Raw genomic sequence first — 18,419 nt, 5'->3', positions numbered from 1 at the left:
ATGAGAGACTATTAAGGCCACCACTGGGGAATGGGATTGAGGAGACTAGGGGAAAAGAAAGGAACAACTTTTTATTTTTTTAACTTCATATCCTTTTTGTATTGCCTTTGAGAATTAAAAAGTTCACTTGCAGCCCACATATTATTTCTAAGATTCCTGTGGTATATAGATTATGTAGGATTTGGTGATTTTCTTTTTTTTTTTGAGACAGGGTCTCATTCTGTCACCAAGGCTGCAGTGCAGTGGCATGATCACAGCCTGCTGCAACCTAGACGTCTGAGGCTCAGGAGATCCTCCCACTTCAGACTCCCAGGTGGCTGGACTACAGGTGTGCGCCACCATGCCTGGCTAAGGGTCATACTATGTTGCCCAAGCTGGTCTTGAACTCCTGGGCTCAAGCGACTTGCCCGCCTCGGCCTCTTAAAGTTTTGAGATTACAGTTATGCGTCATTATGCCCAGCTCTAGTGATTGTTTTTGGTCTTTTTTTCCCCCTGAGACAGAGTTTTGCTCTTGTTGCCCAGGCTGGAGTGCAATGGTGCGATCTCCGCTCACTGTAACCTCCGCCTCCCGGGTTCAAGCAATTCTCCTGTCTCAGCCTCCTGAGTAGCTGGGATTACAAGCGCCTGCCACCATGCCCAGCTAATTTTTGTATTTTTAATAGAGATGGGGGTTTACTTCTTTGGCCAGGCTGGTCTTGAACTCCTGACCTCAGGTGATCTGCCCACCTTGGCCTACCAAAGTGCTAGGATTACAGGCGTGAGTCACTGTACCTGGCCCCTGGTGATGATTTTTTAATCAGAATAGCTATCACTTAAAAAAAAAAAAGAAAAAAAAAACTTTTAAAAGGTTCTTCTTGGCTGCATAAAACATCTGTGGTTGACCTTAATTGAGGTTCACAGAACCAACTTCAGCTTTGTGGGCATATACTCAAAACCCGACTCACACAGAAAGCCTAGTATAATTTTCTATGATTAAAAAATCAATGTGTTGAGTCTTCAGACTATTGATTAGGTTCTCAACAATTTTAGTAACACCCTTGACCACCCATAAACTTCCATTTGTCACTTACCTGAACATATCTTTTAAAGAATGCTTTTTAGTTCTTATGTTGCATTTCCTGCAAAATCTCCCATGCAGTGGACTTATTAATCATGAAAAAATTTTGTCATATTTTACAAGGTCAGAGAGAAGTAAAGAAGAAAAGATGATCCCATATTATGTAAGTGTCCTGTTGCTAAAGAAAACACTGCTCAGGGCAGACTTACACAAAGTGGTAGATTCTGATACTGGGTTTTCAAATCCTGATAATTGGAGCCATTCAGTCAGTCTCTGTGCCTGATCCTGAATAAAAAGAACCTGAGACGAAAAGCAAGAAGATGAGAAAATGTTCAGACAATAAAAAGCATTTGGCAGATGCAATTGGCAGTAGACTCAACATACATTCTCTTGAGGCAAAGCTTTAATGAAGAAGCTCAAATGTAGCAGAATATTGTTTGGAACATCAATTTCCAGGTCACCTACCTTCTCCAAGACTTTCTGTTGCTAAGATGATGATGTCTTTGGTTACCATAATTTAACAAAGTTTTCTAGTATCAAAAAGTTTTAGCAATTTGCCTTTCTGCAATGCAGGGGAAAAAAAGCTGTAGGATGTGCAATGTTTATTCAATTGCCTTGTTGTATTATTGCTCTTCTTTCTGGAATAGTATTTTGGGTTTGCAAATGTAGAGAAACCTACATTTTCCTGGTATAGACCTGTGATGACAGGTCTACCGTATAAGCGAATAGACAGATATATCAAGCAGGTTGATAATTCATCTTGCTGTAATTAACCAAATATAGTTTATGGAAGTGATTCAAGCCTAAAATTCACAAACAACCTCATGAAATTTTCAGAACCAATGTATACTTTTGGGGTTAGCCTCAAAACCTTTGAGAGCTTCCACTTCATAGCTAAATGCTAAAGCACAATAATCATGGGAATAAGACAAAGGGAGATTAAATGATCAGCAAATGAGGAAGAAACAAAGAGAAAAATAGAGAAAGCAGTGATGTAGCTATAACAAGAGCCTTACATGCCTAGTTCACTTATTCTCAGACAATTCATCTTCTACAATAATAAAAATTGACTGTAGCCTTCCAAGAAAAGTTGCTTCTTCAAAATGAATAGGTTCTAAGCATGTTTGGTAATTTAATTTCAAATAGATGTGTTGGTATAATTTGGGTTTTAAGGCACTAGCCCTCAATATTTAGATCTTGGTCTCCAGAAATAAATTACCTTGACAACTAACATGAAGGCCAATCAATGTATACTGACCCCAATTATTGGAATGGTATGAATGAATATATATTTTTAAACTCAATTATCCAGGTAACTTGCACATAAATATAACAAACCAAAGACCACAGGGTGGGATACTGCCTCAACTTCATTTTAGTACAGATTATTTTCTCCTTTGAACCACTAATCAACTTTACTATATGCAGTTTCTACAATACAAGCCTATTTGCCTCAACATCTTAGCATCATAGTATCCTCTCATCAGAATATTGGTTAGGTTCCCTAGTGTGAATCACTTATCCAGTTGCTTGCCTGATTATTCACATGTTTTTGAGATTTGTGAAATGTAGCAGATAAACAGGTTTATGCTGTGTGCAACTTGGAGGGCAGCCAATGTCTGTCTGCCTATACTGTATATTTACTCTCCTTCCTCAATCTCTCTCTCATACAGAGAAGCTGTATTTTAAGACTAAAATCAGGGTAGAATGCAATCCAGTAATGTCACTGCAGAAAACAGCAGGTGCTCATCCACTCATTTGCAGTGATTCTTGCAGTGAGGAAAGTGAATCAATGATTCATCTAATGGACAAAGAAACGCCACAGTGAACATTTGGAAAAATCAAATGAGGGAAAGGAACATTCTCTTATAAAGGTGGGCTCTGATTTTGGAAAGCAAAACCTCCCACGTGAAAATCAGGAAGTTTGTTGTGTTCTGGTTGTAACTGTAGTAAGCAATGGCATGTTCCCTCTCTCCCTGCTTCCTCTGTTTTATTGCTTTTGTGTTGCACTTCTAAAATAAATATCAATAAATCATTGCAGTTAGATACTCTAATATAGACAGAAATGTACTTGACTCCCTACAGTCATTACAATTGGAGGGGACTCTGATTAGGATGCTTTACTTAATTAAGTGATATCGTCTAAAGAGAGTTCTTCCCTCCATTTTCTGTTTAACAGTCTCACAAAACACCAACAGAGGAAATTCATTCTGTTGTTTGCTTTTCTTATTGTAAATGGTTTCTCCTCATTCATATTTTGCAGAAGATGATGTCGTGTTGATGAAATGGCTAATAAGCCAAAGACTATGGTTACACACAGAGTCTTGTTCAAATCAGCCCAGGCTACACAGACTGAAAACATTTTCTCCCCATCTCAAAAACATGTTTTTAAATTTATTTTTACAGCATCTGTAACCTAAAATTAAGAAAATCCAAAAGAAAGTCTTTTCTGAAAAATCACATTTCACCTAGTTTATGTATGGTTCAGCAGAGACCTTAAAAATCTGTTTATTTGAGAAAACAGAAAAAAAAATGGGCAAAGAATAAACAATCCTTATGCATTAAATGTTATTTGCGAGGCACTTTGATTTTACTGAAAGAAGTCATTAAATTTGGATTGCCAATACAAATATGATTATATATGTTTTCCAAATAAAATGTTATTATGTTGTAACTGAACTCATCCATTTATTGTTTGTTTACCTAGTGCTCAAATGCATGTTTTATTCATAGATGTCTGGGAGAAAAAAATTTTGCTTGATAATCACACCAAGCATATTTAACAAAAGCGATTCTCCTTTTATTAGTGAACAGGTTTAAGCAGAATGATTTCATTTTTTTCCCCATTTAGTTAATTCAGACTTGCAGGATCCTTAGCTTACAGCTTTTGTTTCTCCTCCCACGGCCTTTTATGCCTTTAATGTATGCATGCCTATCCACTGATGGGAAAATATCATTTCCTGAAACTCTTCCTTTTTCCATTCTTGACTATTCTCTCCGTTGATTTCTAGCTTTGGTTAGTTTTCACTAGTCAGTTCTGTCAAATCGCTGTATGTACAAGACAGATAAATTGAAGCCAAGCAAATAGTTAATTATCCTGTTGAAAAATTTAAACTCTCTCTCCTTAGAGTGAATTGGAATTCTAATTTGCTCATTCCTTTAAAAATAAATAATATATTTATATATTTAAAGCAATTAAAAAGTGTATAGGATAGAAAGACATAAAGTGAAGATTTATTAATATCTATGAAATTTTTTATTGCCAAAACATTTTAACAAAATTTTTGCAACTTTAACAAATTAACAATTGCCTTGTATTGAATTTAGCAACTTTATTTCTGTCTATTAAAAAGCAACATTAAATGTAAACACTCTCTTAAATGAACTCAACCAACTTACAATAGATTATTTGCACCTTAATACAACATGCAGCTAAAAGCAATTAATAAACTGTAAAATTTAAATACATGTCTCAAGATATAAAAGTGAATATTCATGAATCACATGCAAGGGGTTTATAATTAATTGCTAAATTATTAAAAGAACATTTTATAACACAGCTAGAAATCTGAATTATTTGAATTATTTAATAGCTTGGTCATTAATCAAACAAAATAATAATAGCAACAATAATACATAATTGTCAAATGAGTTAATTAATGTGGTTTGACTCTAAGATTTTGTCTTGTCTTGTTTTAACTGGGTACCATCTGCATAAAAATGTTTCCTTAAGCTGGATACATTCTGAAGTTACATAATTTTTCTTAATTAGGAAGTTAAGAAAATCACAGAAGAATAGTAAAACAATGTGCCTGCTCGACATGTTATCCAAAGCGAATTCCAGAAATTGTTCATAATTGCTTCTGTTATTTTTAAAAGATGTTCTTTATTAAAAATTAGCCTCACATTAGTTTTAAAGTTCGTTAAATGTTAGTTTTTTTCCCCCTGGTTTTGATAATTTTAACAACTAAAAGCTTAGTTAGCCTACTATCTGTTAAGCAAACTTCTTTATAGATTTTGTTTAAGCTCTTCATTTTAAAAGGTGCCTTTGTCCTGAAACTAAACATATGACACTCCTGTCCCCTAAGAAAATTTTTGAGAAACTGAATAACAGCAAGTAAATCTGATAGAGAAGTTTTATCCCATTCCTGCTGTTTACTTATTTTAAAATAATTGTTTAAAGATAAAGAATGTGTCTTTTTTCTTAAGTCTTTAAGAAGAATGAGAACTGGGTCTAATAAAGCACTACTGAAGTTAGAATAGCCGCTGAATTATTATCTGGCAGAAGAATGTGAGTTCTATTTTGCCTGAACCAATTATCTTTATCAAATGACTTTTCTACCTACATTGTTTGCTTAAGATATTATAGATAAGCAGAGTTATTGTAATATGCATTTTAGGCCATTATTATTTAAATTCCTATAAATCAAACTGGTGTAACAGAGCCAATTTCAGGTTATTTGTTGAAACTGCTTTTCTTTGGAGCAGTTAACATTTGGGGCTAATGCTTCAATCCTAATGGGCAAATATATCAAATGTTTAAAATATAAACACAAATATTATTGCCTTTAAAAGGCTAGTTAGTAAGAAAAAGATTTACATCCTAACATGGGCTTTTTTCTGTGTTTGTAAGATGAGTGCTCTAAATAAAGTATTTGTCATCAAAGCTGTCTCTGTAAATTAGTAGAAAGAGTAACTTTTCTAAAGAGAACCTAGCTAAGAGACACCTCCTGCAATGGAAGTAGATCAAATCTGTTCAAAGAAAAGGACAAAGAACAAAGTTTATTTGCTAGCGTGAAGACAGTTTCTTGAAACTTTCTTTTTTTTCCTACGGAAACCAGAGTGTTCAAGAAAGACAATATTTAGCAATGGGCTTTTGGGGGTTGGGAGGAGAAAAACATCTTGTGTGATGTAAAGGGAGAAAACATATAGACCACAATGGAATAAACAAACATTTTCTTTTGGCAAGAGATGACTGCAGAGTTTGAAGAGTAAATTACTTCCATCAGCAAGTTGTACCTTATAAATTTAGAAGAATGGATCATCAACTCATTTGGAAGATAATTCTCTTTTTAATAGCAACAGTTTCACAGCTAGTTTTGTCTCTAAAAACGATACCTGCTAGACATCCGTAAATTAGCTTTTAAGAGGAAGCAAAACTTGATGACAAACTATTGTCAAGTTGTATATATTTCTGATTCAGGTTAAACATATTTTTAACAAACTGTTTTGTGAATCTGTTTTGAAGCACTTCAGCGGCCCAGAGGGAGCTCTACCTTTAATATATAGACAAGGTTACAAAGACTCTCAAAAAAAAAAAAAGAAAAAAAGAAAAAAGAAAAAGTAAGATGCAGGGAAGAAAAAAAAGGAAACAAATGTCTATAAGGAACAAATTATGAACTTAACAAAAATATGACAAAATCTATATAATATTTTTTCCTAGTAGAACAATTTGTGAGTATAATAAATGAAACTAAAGCAAAACTTTTCTGGGTTGAACCAGGCATTGAATAAATTGTAGAAACAGAATAGTGTTAAATATTGCATATTCGTTTAAAACATTTATGATGTAGATGTTAATGCAGTTAATTTAGTTCAGTGTTCTGTTAATATGAAAACAGCTATAATGTAGTGCTTCATTATTTATAGTGTACTAATTAATCATTCATAATATGATGGTTTACCCAAGAAAAGCTCAGTTATCTTTCATAAGTACAACAGCCATATATAAAACATGTAATAAAACAAATTCATGCCCTAAATATTATTCTTAAAAATCAGTATTTTTCTCAGGTTCAAGTACAGATAAAATTAAAACAAAACAAAAAAGGTAACTAAGATTATCCCCCTTAAAATGCAAATAGAACAGCCTTTGCAAATTTTCAAGATCTTATTTTCATAACAGTAACTTGAAAATAATTATTAGAAAGCACAGTTAAAAAGCATCATATATTTTTGATGAGTCAAATATTTATTTCCAGTCCTTTTTGCATCAAGACTGTGGGAAATGTGTATTATGAAGATCAGATGGTGCACTGATGTGAGAAATGTTGCAAAGCATCCTGTTGATTGGTTCTAATTAACTGCAATGCTCTTGTGTTCTCAGTTTTAGCCGGCATACACCACACAATGCCTTTTATTTTGCTTTGAATGGATTTTTACTCAAAAACAGCTGATCTCAGTAACCACAGTATTTTGGGATTTTTTATTTTTGTGAATTTCCCTGCAATGTTTTCTTTTCCATTTTAAAGACAAATTTGAAAATATTTCTAAATCATAAAGTATAACCAGTTGAATTACCAGCACTCGTGAGGTCTTCCACATGTATTTTGCATGTTCTGTAGTATGTGACCATATTCTCAAACTACATTTCAATCCCTCTTTAAAAGTTATATATCTGAGCAGTGGTTTAAGCAGAAAATTCTGAAAAGCAATTTAGAACACACTGCTAATTTTTTATTTTTGTAATCAGACTGTTAAGTAGAACAGAGCTAAAACCTGGGACCATGAGCAAGGAATGAGAAGGATTCCAGAATAAAAGTATTAAATAAAATTCTTTGCACTCACCTTTCTCTGATGATTTAAACTCAAGCAGCTCTGACAGAGAGGTCATGAATTTTCATCAACTTCACACATGTCATTTAAAAACATTTTGATTTGCCCTGGGACCCCTGTATGTCTCTGAAGCATAGTAATAGTGCTGGGATGTTTTCTAGGTACAAACCCTATAAACTCCCAGGGCTCTAGAAGATATATTACTAATGTAAACAGGCCCTTAAGTGGAAAAAAAATTAAATAACAGGATATTTCCAAAGAAATGCAGAATTTAAAATAAGGAGGCTATTTTTTAGAAGCAGCACACTTTCTATGATTTTAAGGGTCACAACTGTATCCATACACTAGCCTTTTGAGAACATGCAGTTATTTGTCTTGAGAAATAGAATCATTTTGGACAGGAAAATCTATAATCTAAAAATTAGAGCTAAATCATTCATTAGCCTAGTAGACCTTAAAAGTGATTAAATAGTCGTCTTTTTGTTCATGTAAGGATAAAATATGACTCGTGAGCAGTCCAGTGTTTCAAAATGGCTACCAACACCCTTACTCTTTCCAGGAGAAAGGCTAACTGTATAAAGTGGAGTACAGTCAACACACAGTTTTACCCCACATAACACCTCTAAAAGTTATCTTCCAAATATTTCTGTCCCTCTTAAAATGGTAAAAGAAAAAAAAAAAAACAATCATTAAGATGGAGTAAGAAATAAACATTAGGAGAGATTAATAAGTGCAAACAAAGCTGCCAATATACAATAATATAAATAAAGTGCCATTACAAATAATTTACATTGTGCTCCTCATTTTACAACTGAGGAAATGGAGGCTAAAAGAGGTAAAGTGACTTTCCCAAGGTCTTACAAAGACGAAGGTGTAAAGTTAAACTACAGGCAATTCTTGAGTCCTGGTAATACTGTTTCTACAATACTACAAAGTCTTTTTTTTGTTTAATACAGTAACAAAAATGTCCTCAGGTGGTGTCAGTCATATAATTCAGCAAAACAAGTATGTATGTAAAAGGCATGTGCAGGTCTTACCAAATTAATTGGCCATCTTTACCCAGTGTGAAGTCTTTTTCTTTAAAAAGATGTTTCTTTGGAGAATATCTTTACGCCTTCATTCTTGCCAGGCTTTGAGGATTTATATTTATTTGATGGAAGGTGGTTCTCTTTAGCACACTTACACCAAGCAGGCAGGTGAAAACAATCACCAGATAGTCTCACTGTCACTAGTTTGCCCCATTTCCATTCCATTCTTCACTCTGCTGACTGGCTGGCCTTTCTAAAATGCACATCTGATTATGTTTGAGTTTTTTTCATTGGCTTTCCATCTGCTACATAAGATAAAATCTACACTTCTTAGGCTGGCATTCAGGGCTCTTTGAAATGTTTAGCCTGTACCACCCCTTCAGTTTCACTTCTAACACTCTCCTCACATTTTATGTTGTGGCAATGCAAACTAGGTATGATTCCCTGAACATGATATGCCTTCTCATTGCCCCTGGGCCTTTGTGCATGCTGTTCCCTCCACCTGCAATGTCTGATAAAACCCTACTCCTCCTTGAAGAGTGAGCTCAAGCACCACCTTTTCTCCTCCTGCCAAACATAAATACTTCTGGAATTCCACGGCATCTTGCACAGACCTCACATTGGTCCACCCATTGCATTGAACTGTAAGTGTCTATTTACATGCCTGTTTCTCCACACACATTATCTTTGAGGTTAAAGACATATCTTTCCCTCCATGCCTACTACTTTGCCTGGTGTAAACACTGAGTGGATGTTTACTGACTAAATAAATGGATCAGTGTAAAGAGACCACCAATTTTGTTTTCTTGTCACAAAATCTGTAAGCCTTGGGTGATATCCCCCAGCGCTTTTTTATGGGTCTAAAGTGGGTGCACATGACAAAAGAATATTTTTACCAACCTCTTTTTAAGGTTTCTGTTATATTAACCATTGCCTACAAGTACACTTTTTAAATCACTCTTGCTTTATAGTGAATTGACTTGACTTTGGCATCAAGTTGGTAGTGAAATATGAATTGATATCTTCATGTGAACGAAGAGGAGAATTCTCAGGTAAACAGTGGGCCACTGTTGTTCCAGATGTTAAAAAAGAGAATTGCCTTTTACGGCTCCATTTCTTATTAGGAACATAAGTTAAAGGATAACCTGCAACCCATTAAGACTGTAAATGCACATTTAGGTATAAACATGAAGTGGCATCAGAATTTTTATGCCAAGTGAGTGCTTTAAAAGAGAATTTTTGTTTTGTTTTGTTTTGTTTTGTTTTACTAGAGGCAGGGTCCCAGGCTACCATGCATTGGCTATTCACAGGTGTGATCACAGTGCACTTCAGACTTTAACTCCTAGGCTCAAGCAATCCTCCTGCCTCGCCTCAGCCTCCCAAGTGGCTGGGACTACAGGGGTGTGCCACCATGACTGGCTGAGAATTTTTAGTTTAAACTAATGGAACTTAGATTTCAGATTTAGCTTATTTGAGGTTCAATTGCTGTTTGACTCTGTCCAGTCTTCCGCATTTTGCTGAACAGACACTGCCAATGATGCAAATGTCTTCTAAAGGAGCCTGCTCAGCTGAAGCCAGGGATGCCCTTGATACAAAAACACACGCTTTCCACTTGCAATGATACCCTCATATTTACTGGTAAAATAATTTGCATTTAAAATTAAAAAGATTTTGCCAGCATATTCTTCCTCTGACATGTAGATAATCTTAAACCAGGCCCCCAAGTTAATGAAGAAATGCTTCAGTTGTTTAGGTTACTATAAGGCACAGGGCATCTCAATCCTGAAGCCACTTCCAATCTTATGATCCCCCCTGTCCAACTCCACGACATTGGCTCCATTGTGCCCCAAGGCAATAGCCCCAACTCACATGTGAGGAATGTTTACCAAGGGACAGCAATTAGGAGGACAGTAATAGTAGACATTGCTCTTGTGTGATGAGTTCCCCTTGGTCATCAGATCACCTTCTACAGAGCAGCCCTATGTGGCATTATCATTAACAATTAACACTAGTTTTTAAATTCTTTTCTGGTCGATGAAAAGAAATTGTCAATTCCCACCTTTACTGCCTACAGAAGGATAGGATTTGTGACCCCCTCATCATTTTAGAAGACGGTTACCCTTTAGAATCTTAAAGGTCTTGAATGGTGGGTGTGTTATGGAAAGCTTAAGTCTGGAATGTAGAAAGAGATGAACTCTAAGGATTTTCCAAGTTATTGTTAGAATTTATTTTGTGTTGTATCTGGGATTTTGTTTGTTCTAAACAGCACAGCATCACCTCACATAGTTTTAATTTGTGTAGCCAGAGAAATATAAAAGACTCCTCTCTTACTAACTAACAAAGAATTGGCCCTCTTTTCTGTCATTTTGAATCAAACTGATCTAGACTTTCAATAATGTTTGTTTACATAAAAAGAAGAAAAATGCTAATAATACTTCATTATCTTTACATTTTGTGTATCAGAAAGGATTACAACAAGAGAAGTACTGAAAAATATTTTCCAACTTCCTTGATTCAGAAAGTATTTACTGAGCAAATATTATGTGCCAGGCTCTATAAGAAGGTACTAACAGCAGATTTACAGCAGATAAAGAGAGAAAGAATATGGTTGTTTACAGCTCTAAATTTAAGAATGTAAAATGTGACCACCTATCAAATCACATAGTCTTGGAATTTCCTTCTGTCTACTTTCTCTCCACTCTCATAAAAGAAAAAGCTTTATTCTTATTCATTAGGATAAGTTTCAACTTTCTAACTTAATAAGAAAAAGTATATCTGTGTCTCCAACTTGGGTGGGGCCATTTGAAGTTCTTCGTAAAGGTGTAAAAAAAATGGGCTTTGGTTTTCTTATAGGTCTGAAATGAATCCATTACATTAAAATGATTTTTAGTAGCAAGAGCAAGTAATGATTTGTATTATAAGCTAATAAAATGGGGGTTTAGGCATATTTGTACAATAAGGTCTTTTTAAATTCACTTGTATAGACATTCCCTCTCATTCCTGCTTAAATGAACTTGGAAGATTGTTCATCATTCAGTATTGTTTAAATTACAAGGCACAAATCTGTCATCTGATTTTAAAATATTTTTCTCCCTTGGTAATGTAGATGACTAATGTCTATCTTTATTCTTCAAAGAATATGATAATGTGATAACATAATTTGGGGAAAAATTAGTTTTTTAATATCTCACATCTAAAGACCCCTTGGCATATTAGAAAATATAATATTCTTCTAAAAATACATTTTGCTAGCCATCCTGGCCACTCATACTTCAATAAATTGTGCCTTTCTTTTCTGTTCAAAAAGTGCCACAAGGCCTCTCATACAAGCCAGTCCCCTTCATTGATGAAACCAGCCTACTTTCCATGGTACCTAATAATAAGTGTTACGGCTTTGCCTTTAGTGGTGGTAGTTCATTTTAGATCCCCAAACCACTTCCAATGTAAGAGTATGAGAAAAGAGCCTATCTACCAACAAAGGGAACCCAAGATGTCTTGTCTCAGCCTTATAATTCTTTTATGTTACATTCCCAGATTTTACATCCTCAAGAACACAACGCTAATATTTGAGAGAGATGTGTTTTGCTTTTACAATGCCCCTGTATGCAAGATACCTGCTTGTTTTAATTTGAGGAAGAAAAGAACTATGTTTATCTAATTTCAATTTCACATTATTCTGAAAGTTGAGTACCTGAATCTTATCCATGTAGTAATAATTTCTCTATTAGTATAATTGTTAAAAGCCAGAAGTTTGCTCTGTGAAAAAAAATGATAGTCCTCCAAATTTCATTGAAAGCTCTTGATTTTTTCCCCTTATTACTGTCTGATAAGGGAAACTCTTCCTGATTTTTGTTCCCTATTAGTAATGAGAATCCTACTTCTATTTGTGACAGTTTTCAAAACTGGAACTATCAAGTAATGCACTTAAACTTACTTTCCAAGGAAACTGAGTGAGAGCTCCTATACCTAAGTTACCTCTTATCATTCCCCTCCTTGCCCTTCCCAGAGTGAATTCTCCCAGTGATTTATTATATGAGATAGCAGACTTAGAGATGGGGCCGACTGGTGGACCTGCCCATTGCCACTGGTTTTCCTCGTACCTTTTAGATGCTCCCACAGGATTTCATGAGTGATTCACTCCTCTCCATGTCTCCTGGCAGCTAAATGGGAATATTGGAGAGCTGCCAGAAGGGTAGGTAGCCAACCTGCTTGCCCTTAATTGTGCCTGCCAGCTTTTTAATAACAGAAGTAGGGTCAAGTAAGTGAAATCACGAACTGAGGAGAGTATTCTGAGAATGCAAAGGCAGTTAATGTCCTTCCTCAGATGGCTGGCAACCCTTGGCAGAGTAATCTATGATTTGTGGCACCTGACCCTTCCACTGTGACTGTTATCTGTGTATTCACTAGAAACATATTTACAGAATCTCTCCATTAGCACAGATGCCTTGTGTGTGATTACCCAATTGTCATGGTCACACTAGGGTTTTGATACAGTTCCTATTCACGAATGAAAAACTGCACTAAACTGCACACAGGATTGGTTTGTAGCAGGAATCCTCAATCAATAGACCAAGACTTCTCCTGGTAGATCTCAAAGAGATTATTACACCATGGCCTTGCTCCCCTTCCTCTCTAAAACCACTTTCCCACCTCCCCACCATCCAATCTCAAGACAGAACCTCTCTCATTTATTCCCTTGAATTCTTAAAGATTCTTAATAAAGTTAAGAGTAACTAGCTATAAGAACGATCTAAAGAGGTGGATCTGTTTTTAAGCAGACTGCACCTCAGAAAGTATTGGAAGAGAGGACTCCCTGCTTAAATCAGTTACAGTAGCTCTGCATTTACATAGTACTTAGTCTCAGCAAAGTATTTCCTCCTCAAAATTTTTTAGTCAGGAATACAGATAGAGATAGCTTGCAGGCTGACTTTATTCTTACGGAATTAAATACAAAGAATTTTTTAAAAATATCTTCTTTGAGTCAAATGACCATGAGAGCACCTGTTATTTAAAAGTTTATTGAGTAGTTTAAAAAGCGGTGTCTCCCTCTTCCCCCTTCAACAATAAATGGCATTGAAGTCCTCCGTTTCTCTTGTTAAATCCTGCAGTTCGCTCGCTCATGAATATTAACTGAGAAAGGTGAAGCAGTAATTTAGGGAATCGAATCAAACTCACTACGAGCAAATAAGTGGTCCTGAATCAAAATGGAATAAACGATAACCCAAAGTCATTGTCAAGTCTCCCAGATGAAGAGATGTTCTGGGTAAATAAAAGTGACAAAGTCGTACCACCTAAACAAATGTAGAAAATAGATGCCACAGATCAAGAAATACTACTAAGGTGACCTGACTTGACAGTAATTGCAGGCAACTTCTGAGAACTGCATCGGGGTTAAACGACATCTAGATCCTGACGACCTGGGCGACAGGCCCTGTGCAGCCCGGCAGGAGGCTGCGCCCAGAATCCTGGGCTTTGGGCCTCTGGGGCCCAGCGAGGAGATGAAGAAGTCAAGTCTCCAGCTCTCCGGAGGTGCGACGGCCGCCGGGCCAGTGCTGGCTCAGAGGAAGACCCTGCCAAAAAGAGCGCTCGCCCCCACCCCTAGAGCCGACCCTGCGCAGTAGGGCCGCAGCCGGTCCCCGCGGGTAGCTCTGCGGGCGCGGGCGGGAGGCTACCGGAACACACGCTGAGGTCAGGCTGACCACGCCGCCCCCTCAGTCGCCGTATCGGGGGGCTGGCGGCCAGCGCCTTAGAAGCGCCTGCTCTGCCGCAGGAAGAAAGACTCCCGACTGGCGCCCACTGCCCAAACCCACGCGGGGGCCAGTCAGCCAGTGGGCCGGGGCGGGAAAGCTCCGCGCGGCAGCGGGACATAGGATCGCCATCCGGGCCCTGGGCGACGGCTGGAGCTTGGGCGCCCCTCCAGTTGGACGTCATCTCCACGCGGTTCTTCCCAAGCTCCGCGAATTCAGCCCCCTGTGAAGATGCTTTGGCGGGCAACAGGGGGAAAAAAGGAGTCACTTAAATAGGAGAAGGAAGGGGGTGGTCATGAGGACTTGGAGGAAACCACACGGAAAAGAAATCCCCATCACTACCAAAAGCATTTCTAAGAAGTCCTAAGGTTTTATGCCTGGAGATTTCACTTTAAAAGCTGGAAAAAAAATTATTCCACTGCTTTTAATTGAAGTAAACAAAGTGCAACAAATCCTAACTCAAATATGATTGCAGTGAGATTAGGGTCTAATTGCTTAGGGTTCAGGTGGAATCTGCGGGCTAAATCCTACAGGGCCAATCTGAATTTCACAATCATTCTGTCAAAAGGAGAGCGATGAGAGCCCACACGCTTCCTAACAAGTCATTTTTAACAGTTACAAGCTTCGCACAAAGACCACACAGGGCGTCTAAGAGATGCAAATCTAATCCCTGGTCATTCTACAGGCCTTCAACAAAGATGTGCTAAACCCTAATAGAAAAGAAATCAGTTCTCTGTCACCAGCCCCTAGTAAAATCTATTAGAGAATGGACAGAGCCGCATCTACAGCAGTTGCTGCAAAGGTTAAGGACAAGTACAAATAAGAGGGACCCAGTTTTGTTTTCCGTGTGAAATATCGGGAGAAGCTAACCCCCAAAGAGTGACGGGATTCGATCCGTGGCTTCGCATTCATTTGAATGCTAGAAAAAATAAACACACATTAAGACTTTTGAAGGCTCTGTTTCTGAATTCAAGAGAGATGAAACAAATTCGCCCAAAAGATGGAAATCTTTGCCTCGGAAATTATCGGAGAATATTAACCGGGAGGGACAGGAGCGCGCAGGCCGCCGAGGAAGGACGCGGGTGCCGCCCCTTGCTTTGGGGTGACAGATCTGGGCTCAGGAGCTGGCCAAGCTGACTTCGCGAGGTGGCGCCTGTGCCTTTCCGGGGAAAGCCCCGACGGCGGAGCCGCGGCTGGGAGGGGACTCAAATGCTGGCGGCCTCTAGGCTGGGGCCGAGCAGAGGGTGTCGACCGCATGAAGTCTGGGCGGCCGCCTTCCCACCCAGACTAGCCGGTGCTGGGCCGCGGTCCCTCTCAGCTACCTCGGTTGCCCGCCTCGGGGCCCATGGAGAGGGTTCTGTGCCTCCCAGGCAGGGAAGCGTCTTGATGTGCACCCCGGCGTTCACCAAGCAAATAAGGGCCTCGTTCACACAGTCGGTGTCATACTGGGTATTAAAAGGGTTGTGTTGCAGCTAAAATATCTCACAGTGTGTTGAACCTCATAAAAAGGAGTACCCGGGTTCCAAGCCCCTCGAAGTCCCCAAGCAGCCTGGAGGGTGGGGGGCGGGGGACTCCCCTCTCCTTCTCTCCACGCTGAGCCACCGGGCAAGCCCAGGCCTCCTCCTGCGCCGGAGTCCCCGGGCTCTGAAACTGCGAGAGCCCTGCGGAGCCCGGCCAGCGGGGCAGGGGATGGGGGCTGGGGGCGGGGACCTGGGGGGTGCAGCCCAGCCAGAACCTGCGGCCTAGCCTGATGACGGGGAGCCAGGATCCGCCTTCCATCCTGGGAAACGACTCGGGTTAGGGAAGCGGGGTGGGTTCCGCTCGGAGTTCCCAGGCAACTGAGGCTCCCTCCAAGTGACGCCTTTGTCCAGGCCGCGCTCGCGGAGAATAAAGGGGGCGCTGTCCAACCGCAGGGTCGGGGAAAACCAAGGGGCTCTTTTTCTAAAATGCCCTCTCCAAACTACAGGGAGGAGGAATGGGACACGTGTGCAGAAAAAGAGTTTTGCCTGTCTCCACAGAAGTTTCTAGAAGCTATTTCCTCTCCCCTTGGCCTTGCCCTCTGCCCCCAGGTTCCCTTGAATCTGTTCCTCCACAGGGTACAGAACCCGGAGCTGTCCAGGGCGGAGGAGCAGGCTGGGGTTCGGCAGGCGAACTCCCGGTCCTGACCCCTGGACTCCCCAGCCTTTTAATTTGCTCTGGCAGGACAGTTCCCCTTCTTAAAGCCTGGAAGAAGGGAAGGCCAGCTTTTCTAGGTTTTGCCCCTCAGCTCAGAGACAGACTGCCATACACACATCTGCTTCCTCCTTATCCCTCTCTATGCCCCTCCAGGGGAGGCATATGCCTTGGGTCCCGGCTGTACTCATTCTTCCCCATCTACTGACATTAATTGAATTTCTCCAGGCTGCGGCTTCTCTTTGCTTCCATCATTTTTCTCCCTAGTCCTCTGATAGGCTGACCTTGGCTGTTCTCTGGTCTTCTTACTCCCCAACTGGTCTCCCATATGGACCTTACTGGCTTTCATTCTTTATTACTTAGCCCATCCACTTTCTCTACTTTTCCTTTTAGTACTGACATTAGGATAAACATTGCCGAATTACCTATAAAGTAGGACTGCAGCCATGACTGAAATTGGACAAGAAAGCAAAGAAAACATAGGCATTGCAATAAAGAAATGGAAAATAGGGAAGGATGAAGAAACAGATGAAAAGTAGATAATAAAGTCGCACCAGGCTGTAAATACAAGAATAAGATGCTTGATGCTTCTGCACATGATCTTGGGGTAATAATGAGGGTCTCACACACCTACACTGGGGAGGCAGAAGGGGTCTCCCTGAGAAGGGCAGGCTGAAGTTTCTTCTCTCTGACCAGGATTGCACCTGAAGATTTGGGTTAGTGAGCGCCTGTGCATCCTGGGCCCGGGAGGGTGTGAAGGGATCTACACAAATCACAACCACTTCTAGAAATAGTCATGTGGGCAATGTATCTCTATGGGGCTGTCAGATGACTGCAACTTCCTGTCCTGGATCTCTGCTGCTTTTGGGCACCACATTCCTGTCCACCCAGCCACGCCTGGTCTGAGGCTGTGTCCTCAGTCATGGGAGCCTGTTTCCCTTTCCCCTAGCAGACTAGGTCCTGTGGGTCCCAGCATCCCCCTCACCTCCTGCCAGTTATAGGAGTTCTGTCCTCCCAGTTTGCAGAACCAGGGAGCTTGTGGGAGGCCTCACCTCCACTGCCACCCCCACCTCACCCCAGGGCAGATTAGTGCCTCTGGGTCACTCTCAATTATCCACAGGATGGGTTCCAGAGACGAAAGAAAAAATCTAGAATTTATAGCTGGGGGTGGAAGGCGCAATGAAGGAGGTATAGGGAGGAAGAATGAAATATTTAACTCTTTGGGGTTCTTGCCATTTGGCCCCTATTAAAGAGAACCCCGGGGCTTTTAGAATGAGTTTTGCAGGAAATTGAACAAGCAGGGCCATGAGCTGTAAAGAATCCCACCTCCATCCCCTGACATACACACATCTTATCTATTGGTTCCTCTGAGATCTTCCCAGAAGCAAAAATGCTTTACAAGGATATCCAAAAACACAGCACCTGCCTACGAGGCATCACTTTGAAGAGGCTGATAAATTACCCCCCTTTGAAATAAAAATGGAATTAGCATTAAGCACATACTATTATTAGCTTGAGTTTCAGTCTCCTAGAAAATTCGTTAGATGTTGATATCTGGGCAGAGACGGAATCTCTCTTTTCCTTAAGAAAATTTACCAGGGAAACAGCAGTACCTCGCTGGCTTTGTTTGGTTTCGTTTATTTGTACAAAGAAAGATTGTGCGTTAAGAGCTTTTTTTTAAAGCCCTACAAGTTGGAGTTTGCATCATCGTCGTTACCTAGTGAACTAATATTTGTATATTCTGGGATCTAAATTCCCGGGAAGTTTCTACTCTTCCGCACACCAGACTTGCCGGTGTGATCTCCAGGAGGGGTTGGGGGCCGCGTCCGCAGGGGGCGCGCGGCCGAGGCTGTTCCCAGC

General features: G+C 39.7%; 1 non-coding gene across 1 annotated transcript in view; it reads right to left on the bottom strand.

The window, feature by feature from the left end:
• Positions 1–18,419, bottom strand: part of LOC101000842 — a 33,240-nt gene extending 14,821 nt beyond the window's left edge. The window contains exon 1 of the transcript XR_004184943.1: positions 1,267–18,419. This is a non-coding gene — a transcript (uncharacterized LOC101000842). The remainder of the gene's footprint in view (positions 1–1,266) is intronic.

Source organism: Papio anubis, chromosome 7 (assembly GCF_008728515.1).
Source record: "Papio anubis isolate 15944 chromosome 7, Panubis1.0, whole genome shotgun sequence".
Classification (NCBI taxonomy): domain Eukaryota; kingdom Metazoa; phylum Chordata; class Mammalia; order Primates; family Cercopithecidae; genus Papio; species Papio anubis.
Note: the sequence above shows the minus strand (reverse complement) of the source record. Positions and strands in the feature narration are given on the sequence as shown.